Raw genomic sequence first — 8958 nt, forward strand, 5'->3', positions numbered from 1 at the left:
GGGAGGTGCACCATTCCTGGAGATACTGCAATACCAGGTTGATGCGTGGAGTGGATGAAACAAGCTCCTATTCCATCTCCCTGTTCCAAAAATCAATTTTATATATGGTCCGTAAGGGGCACATCAGATACTGGTAAGAATAGGATTTTTTTCTAACTATTAAAATAAATTCTTTAATTACAGTATGATGCCGATTATCTAAACACCGATTAACTGGATGTCCAATTATCTGGACTGGCACTCGACAGAGTACTGTACATACGGGTGGGCCAGGGTGGGAACAGTAGCAGTGCATCACTTCCCTGTCTCCATTTCTCTACCACACAATTACAGTGTTCTGTTGTGTGCTCTATGTCCAATCATCCAGCTTTACAATAACCCAAACCACCCCGCTGCCAAGGATAGTCCAGATAATCGGAATTGCACTGTTACTGTATTATTTTTTTCAAACTCAAATCTGTAAATTGCCCAGTTTGAAACAAAGCAACTTCAAAACAGATTCAATGCCTGGTTATTGCAATAAATGCCTTTACATTAGCAATTTAATACAATACTTCAGCACATCAATCCAAACTTGTTTATTGTTCAGATTAAAGCAAATAACCTATTTCTGTATTTGGCCAAAATGACTGTAAAATTACCCATGGTCAACAATTCCACCATTTTACCCCTCTGTGCCTTTTTTTCCTTTTCCTCTGCCTCTCTAGTAAATGAATCATGGAGTTTTGTAAATATATATTCATGACAGTTTCTTTTGCAAGTTTCTTTTTTTATTATTATCTTTCCTCTTGACTGCCAAATATGTTTCTTTTAGGTTTCAATATTTTTATTGAATTTTCAGCAGAATACAATCAAAGTCAAGTTCAATTAATTATCAAGGAACAACTATAACATCATTCCAAAGAATCAAGCCCATGTTTAAATTATCTTCTTACTAGTGTTTTCTTTCAGGAGCTACCCTCCATATCAGATCTTTCTTTTCATTATTTAAAACCTTGGGAAGAATGGTGCCCCCGCCCCATTTTAATTCTGTTTACCTCTACAGTTCTTTTTTTGTACCGTTTAGCTAGTAACAGTTGAATACATTTTTTTTCTGACTGAGCAAAGCTTCCCTTCATATATCCTTTTTCCTAGTGGTAGAGTCTTTTCTCTGAAGCTCTCAAACCTGAGTCCTGCTTTCTCCAAAGCTTCAATCTTATCATCACACTGTCTTAGAAAGAGGACTTCAGCTGGCAGGGGTCTGTGCTGGGACTGCTGCTTTTTAACATATTTATAAATAATCTAGAGATGGGAGTAACTAGTGAGGTAATTGAATTTGCTGATGACACAGAGTTATTCAAAGTTGTAAAATTGCAAGAAGATTGTGAAAAATTACAAGCGGACCTTACGAGACTGGGAGACTGGGCGTCTAAATGGCAGATGACGTTTAATGTGAGCAAGTACAAAGTGATGCATGTGGGAAAGAGGAACCCAAATTATAGCTACGTAATGCAAGGTTACAAATTAGGAGTCACCGACCAAGAAAGGGATCTAGGCGTTATCGTTGATGATATGTTGAAACCTTCTGCTCAGTGTGCTGCGGCGGCTAAGAAAGCAAATAGAAAACAAAAATGAGGACGCTATAATGCCTTTGTATCAGTCCATGGTGTGATCAAACTTTGACTATCGTGTTCAATTCTGGTCACCGCATCTCAAAAAAGATATAGAGGGGCATAATCGAACAGAAACGCCTATCTCCATGGGCGTTTATCTCCGAGAACGGGTCCGTGAAGGGGCGGCCCCAAGCGTATTTTCGAAACAATTAGACGTCCATGTTTTATTCGCCAAGTTGTGAGCTGGGCGTTTTTGCTTTTCAGCGATAATGGACAATGAAATCGCCCAGCTCAAAAACGAATAAATCCAAGGCATTTGTTCGTGGGAGGGGCCAGGAGTCGTAGTGCACTGGTCCCCCTAACATGCCAGGACACCAACCAGGCACCCTAGGGGGCACTTTTACAAAAACAGAACAAAAGGTCAAAGAGCTCCCAGGTGCATAGCACCCTTCCCTTGTGTGTAGAGCCCCCCAAATCCCCCTCAAAACCCACTGCCCACAAGTCTACACCATTACTATAGCCCTAAGGAGTGAAGGGGGGCACCTACATGTGGGTACAGTGGGTTCGGGGGGGGGGGGGGTTGGACGACTAAGCATTAAGCAGCACAATTGTAACAGGTAGGGGGGGATGGGCCTGGGTCCACCTGCCTGAAGTCCACTGCACCCCCTAACAACTGCTCCAGGGACCTGCATACTGCTGCCAGGGAGGTGGGTATGACATTTGAGGGTCAAAATAAAAAGTTGTGAAACATCATTTTTTGTGGTGGGAGGGGGTTTATGACCACTGGGGGAGTCAGGGGAGGTCATCCCCGATTCCCTCCAGTGGTCATCTGGTCATTTAGGGCACTTTTTGGGGCCTTATTCGTGAAAAAACAGGGTCCAGGAAAAGTGCCCTAAATTCTAGCTAAAAACGCATACTTTTGTCCCATTATCTGTGAAATGCGCCCATCTCTGTTCGGCAGATAACCACGCCCCAGTTCCGCCTTCGCCACACCTCTGACACGCCCCCATCAACTTTGTCCGCATCCGCGACGGAGTGCAGTTGAAAACGTCCAAAATCGGCTTTCGATTATACCACTTTAATCGTTTTTGTGAGATAAACGCCCATCTCCCGATTTAGGTCGGAACTTGGACGTTTTTCTCGTTCGATTATAAGCTGGATAGTGGATTTAGAGAAGGTACAGAGAAGGTTGATGAAAATGATTAAGGGGATGGGATGACTTCAGTGGCGTTCCCAGGCTGCTTGACACCCGGGGTGGATCGCCGATGCGCCCCCCGGGTGCAGCGCAGCCCCCCCCCCACCGGCAAAATTACAACCCCTCCACCGACGAAATTGCACCCTCCCCCTCCGGTGCATTTTTACCTGCTGGGGGGGGGGGGTGCCGCGTGCCTGTTGGCCGAGTCCGCTCATTCCCTCCCTGCTGCTCCCTCTGCCCCGGAACAGGAAGTAACTGTTCCGCGCAGAGGGAGCAGCAGGGAGGGAACGAGCAGACTCGGCCAACAGGCACGCGGCACCCCCCCAGCGGCGTGCACCCAGGGCGGACCGCCCCCACTGCCCCCCCTTGGTATGCCACTGGATGACTTCAATATGAGGAAAGGCTGAAGCGGGTAGGGCTCTTCAGCTTGGAGAAAAAACGTCTGAGGGGAATTATGATGGAGGTCTATAAAATAATGAGTTGAGAGGAATGGGTAGACAAGAATCATTTGTTTACTCTTTCCAAAAATACTAGGACTAGGGGGCATGTGATGAAGCTACAATGAATCGGAGAAAAAATTTCTTCACTCAACATGTAATTAAACTCTAGAATTCGTTGCCAGAGAAGGTGGTAAAGGCAGTTAGCTTAGTGGGGTTTAAAAAAGGTTTAGACGGCTTCCTAAAGGAAAAGTCCATAGACCATTATTAAAATGACTTGGGGAAAATCCACTGCATATTTCTGGGATAAGCAGCATAAAATGTATTGAACTTTTTTGGGATCTTGCCAGGTATTTGTGACCTGGATTGGCCACTGTTGGAAACAGGATGCTGGGCTTGATGGACCTTTGGTCTGTCCCAGTGTGGCAATACTTATGTACTGCAACATCGATGGTAATCGAGCAGAGAGGGCTCTATTTTTGTGCACCATAGTTTCAAGGTCAGCTAAATAAGCTGGAGCCAAACCACGTAAAATCTGGAAAGTCAGGGTGCGCAATTTAAAAACAATACAAACCCTGACAGGAAGTCAATGCAATTTTAAAAATAAAGGAGAGACTGACTCAAGTCTAGATGACCTACAAATTACTCTGGCTGCATTATTCTGATAGGTTTGCAATTTTTTTTCAATAGACCTTCTGATAAGCCCACAAATATTACATTGCAATAGTCCAACTGTGCAAGAACCAAAGTCTGAGCTATCAGTCTTTGAGTGAAGAAATATTTTCTCTGATTTGTTTTAAATGTACTACTTAACAGCTTTATTGCGTGCCCCCTAGTCCTAGTATTTTTGGAAAGAGTAAACAAGCGATTGACGTCTACCCATTCCACTTCACTCATTATTTTATAGACCTCTATCATATCTCTCCTCAGCCGTATTTTCTCCGAGCTGAAGAGCCCTAGCCACTTTAGCCTTTCCTCATATGGAAGTTGTCCCATCCCCTTTATCATTTTTGTCGCCCTTCTCTGTACCTTTTCCAATTCCACTATATCTTTTTTGAGATGCAGTGACCAGAATTGCACACAGTATTTGAGATGCGGTTGCACCATGGAGCGATACAAAGGCATTATAACATTTTCATTTCTATTTTCTGTTCTTTTCCAAATAATTCCTAATATCCTGTTTGCTTTCTTAGATGCCACTGCACACTGAGCAGAGGCTTTCAATGTATAATCAATGATGACAACTAGATCCTTATCCTGGGTGGTGACTCCTAATGCATCACATAACTATAGTTTGGGTTCCTCTTTCCCACATGCATCATTTTGCATTTGCTCACATTAAACGTCACCTGCTATTTGGATGCCCAGTCTTCCAGTCCTGTAAGGTCCTCTTGCAATTTAACGACATTGAATAATGTGTCATCAGCAAATTTAATTACCTCACTAGTTATTCCCATCTCTAGATCATTAGTAAATATGTTAAAAAGCAGTGGTCTCAGCACAGACCCCTGGAGAACCCCACTGTCTACTCTTCTCCATTGAGAATACTGACCATTTAACCCTACTCTCGGTTTTCTTTTAACCAGTTTTTAATCAACAATAAGACAATACCTTCTATCCTGTGAGTTTCTAATTTCATCAGGAGTCTTTCATGAGGTACTTTGTCAAACGCCTTCTGAAAATCCAGATACACAATCAACTGGCTCACCATTACCTACAATTATCTACATGTTTATTCACCCCTTCATAGAAATGTAGTAGATTGGTGAGACAAGATTTCCTTACTAAGGGCCAGATGCACTAAACTTAATGAGCCATTAACGTGGGTTTTAAACTGGTTCTAGCCAGTTTAACGTGCAAGTAGTAAACCAGGACATGCACTAAAGGGCATTTTCCTATCACGGTAGCAGCTAACGAAAATGGAATGCAGATGAGCAAATTAGTATTATAATGAGTAAAAATCATATTAAAATGAGATGCACTACTGTTTTCCAATCCCCTCACCGTGGAAAACCTAACGGGAGGTCTGCACCTCTCGTTGGGGCTGCTGTGAAGGAATCGGAAGGGGAAAAAAAATGTCCAAAAGTGCTCGTCAGGGACGTCCTTCTAAAGTGCCTAATATGGCCGTCCTTCACAAAAAAGGATGTCCCTGATGAGCACTTGTAACCCTGGTCTCACTGTACAGTTTGGGCACCAGCTGGCTCTTTGCGGGTCAGCACTGCTGCAGCAAGTGGTCTCCACTATGGATCAGACCTCCCTGTCCACACTCCTCCCAAGGTGTACCTCTCAGGGCTACTACCTTTGGCTCCGAACAGGCTCCCTCCCTGTTCCTGCTTTCAGGCTAGGTTCCCCTGCTTTCCACCTGGAGCACTCCTCCACTTCATGGTTAATGCTTCGTTCAGTCTTAGTTTATTCAGTGCACTTTTTCTAGTGAAAAAGGTGCCGGTACTCAAATGCTAGGCCACCCTTCAGTAATCATTGAGGGACCCTCCCCACAATAGCCAGGCCCCCTGCAACCAGTCACAGAACCTATGACAAGGCAGAATTGGTGTGTAGAGCCTGAGCTCTTTCATTAAAACTTAGGGACCATGGGTCAATTTTAGCAGCCAATGGAAAAAGTGCCGGTACTCAGTACCCCCAAGTACCCCCTCAAAAAAAGCCCTGAGTTTATTGATCCCATCCAGGACACCCCCCTCTCCATACAGGTCCCCGCGGGGGTAGAGTCAACCAAAGACCATGTGCTCCCCCCAACAATATGTATGAACTCCCAACTCCTCCCCTACTGTCATTCAACACCCAAGAACATTTCTCTCAGCACTTTCCCATGAATACTCCCCTTGAGGCTGGGCTTCTTACTCTCTCTTTCCATCAAGTTCCTCTTCACCCCCCTCCCCATGACTCCAGGGAGCAGTCTCATGTCATGTTATATTGAGGGATTACAAGTAGATGTTACAAAAACACAAAGGCTTGATCTGGGACAGAAAGCAAAGCACCACCACCTCTTCTACTCATATCATATCTAAAGGGGAGAAAAGAGCGGAGGCTGCTGGGCTTGGCCTGGCGGAAGAAATTAACAAGGCTTCAGGGAGCGATGGAGAAGTGCCTGCCCCCTCTTTCTTTTCCTGAAAGTGGCAGTGGTGGGGAAGAGAGTAGCAGGATGATAGCTGGGTGGCAGTGGACTCTCCATTGTTGTCCAGTGAATCGATATGCTTGCGGGGTGTGCGGGGACATTTCAGACCCTACCTGTGCTGATAGGCTGTCTGGCCACAAACAGTGGGGAGCCTGAAGGAATGAATCACTCGCAGTGTAGGGACACAGGAGCAGGTTGTGCCACCCTCACCTCACAATCCCTTCCACCCACCCCTGGATATTAAGATGGTAAATCATAAGTTACCATGTATGCCATAGAACTCGAGTTATTCTGAGTGCCTCTGTTCAAGGAACAAGGGAGAGGAGAATAATTAAGGGGAAATAAAGGGATATCCTTCAGGTGCACTGTGCGTTGCTCAGTGTAAATATAGGAAAAAATGTAATTTAAATTACTTACTCCCCAGGGGGGGGGGGGGGGGCTGTTGCCAGCATCGAGAGGGTCCACAGGCAGGGAAAAGGGGGTGGAGCCTCATTATGCTGGCTCTTGGAGGAGCCTGCAACAAAGAGGAGGACAAAGAGTAGCTGCATACATGTACCTGGAAGTGCTTAAGACTGTGGGTCCTGGCTGCATTCCGGGACATGTAGGAAGAAAGAATTGGGCAGGCTGACAGCAGAGTGAGCCGTGGCACTCTCTGGTGCTGTGGAGAAGAAAAGAACAGTCAACAGGGGACCCACGGCACTCTCTAGTGTTGCAGAGGAGGCAAGAGACAGGCCGGCAGGGACAGTCGCAACATTTTTGGTGTGGCAGGTGAGTCACCAGTAGTTACCAGTTGCCAGATGGGAAAACAGTTCCCAGCCCAATCCGCTCCCAAAAGGAACCCAAGATGGCTAGCCCAAGCTGCCCAATGGGCTATCTGAGGAGCGGGGAGTGATGGGCAATACTGAACAGTTTATGCAAATCACATTGTTTAACACAATAATAGTAACCGTTTAAAAAATGCATGAGTTTTTCTGTATGCATTTGCATGCAATAGAGCTCATGACTATTTTTAGCATGTTAGGGTGCATCAATGCCACATGAGTGGAGGAGTGGCCTAGTGGTTAGAGCACCAGTCTTGCAATCCAGAGGTTGCCAGTTCAAATCCCACTGCTGCTCCTTGTGATCTTGGGCAAGTCACTGAACCCTCCATTGCTTCAGGTACAAACTTACTACTACTTAGCATTTCTATAGCGCTGCCAGGGTTACGCAGTGCTATTGAGCCCTCCTGGGACAGAGAAATATCCAGAATACCTGAATGTAACTTACCTTGAGCTACTACTGAAAAAGGTGTGAGCAAAATCAAAATAAATTAATTAATTAATGTTAACCTAAGCTAACACACAAGCATGTTAAGACTCTGTTAGACTAGAACCTACTTCAGTAGAAAGGGGCAATTCTATAAAACTGCATACCTCTGTTTAGGTGTCTCAAGGGTATATACTACCTGCTTATTTTATAACAGCACCTGGGTGCCCAAGTTCTAATATTAGCATGCCTAACATTTACTTACCCGCAGTTACATCAATGTGGCAGGAATGTGTATCATTTACAGTATTCTGTAAATTACATGTGTTAGTGGGATCTCCACCCATATCCCACCAATCTCCACCCATGCATATACTCCTTTGCATTTACATGCTATGTAAGTTCAGCGTGCTGTTACAAAATAGCATTTAGGAGCCCTGTTGACACTTATGCATTTAAATGCTAGTATTCTGTATATTTATGCATGCAAGGGATGTGCAAATGTGTGCGTCTAGATTACAGAATTGCTCTTCACATGCTCATGGTTGTGCACATCTTGGCACAACCGAAATACAGAACAGCAACCCTTGTATCCCTACAAACAAAACAGTCCCAACAAGGGTGATGGGAAAAAGAGGGAAGGATAGAAGATGATATAAAAAAATTCCACCTTATTGAACATCCAGGACTTGACACGAGCTGTGTTTTCGGCCCACAAGGGCCTTCTTCAGGAGTCATTCAAATTGGATGTATATTGATGCAACTAGAAAATTGTTATGTTCAATATCTGAACAAAAGTAAAGTCCTTATAACCTGTCTGTAGAAGTACCTCAAAATTCGCTGGACTCGGGTGAGTTTTTAGGAGTTTGAACTCACCCGAGTCCAGCAATTTTTGAGGTTGAAACCAGGGAGCATTTGAAAGTTTTTTTTTCCCCTTTGCCAAGCTCAAAAGAGAAAGATGGTTTGTGGGAACTTGCTCCTTCTGTTTTGAAGACTGCAGTGATATATTATAAAAATGCACTTAATATTGTTTATTACTGTTATTTACTACTGGTTGATATACAGCAGAAGTTAACCAAATCAGCTTAATGCTTTGTAATATAATTTTTAATAGCATTTTCTAAGTTATTACCCAAATACAAATACAATTATAATGTTAATTATACAACTGTGTCTGTCTCTTATGATAGGATAACCTGGTCCTGGAGTTACCCAAGGCAGTCAGGTTTGTCAGGATATTGACAATGAATATTCATGAGAGAGATTTGCATACAGCGGAGGCAGTGCTTTGAGTCCTACTGATCTGTTATTTTGGTGGTGTGGGCTTATAGGGAGGGAGGGGAGTACGGGAGGGGAAGG

The 8958-nt window shown here is 44.3% G+C and overlaps 1 pseudogene; it reads right to left on the reverse strand.

The window, feature by feature from the left end:
* On the reverse strand, positions 1-170 carry LOC115460790 (annotated as a pseudogene).
* Between the last annotated feature and the right edge of the window lie 8788 nt (positions 171-8958).

Source organism: Microcaecilia unicolor, chromosome 1 (genome assembly GCF_901765095.1).
Source record: "Microcaecilia unicolor chromosome 1, aMicUni1.1, whole genome shotgun sequence".
Taxonomy (NCBI): domain Eukaryota; kingdom Metazoa; phylum Chordata; class Amphibia; order Gymnophiona; family Siphonopidae; genus Microcaecilia; species Microcaecilia unicolor.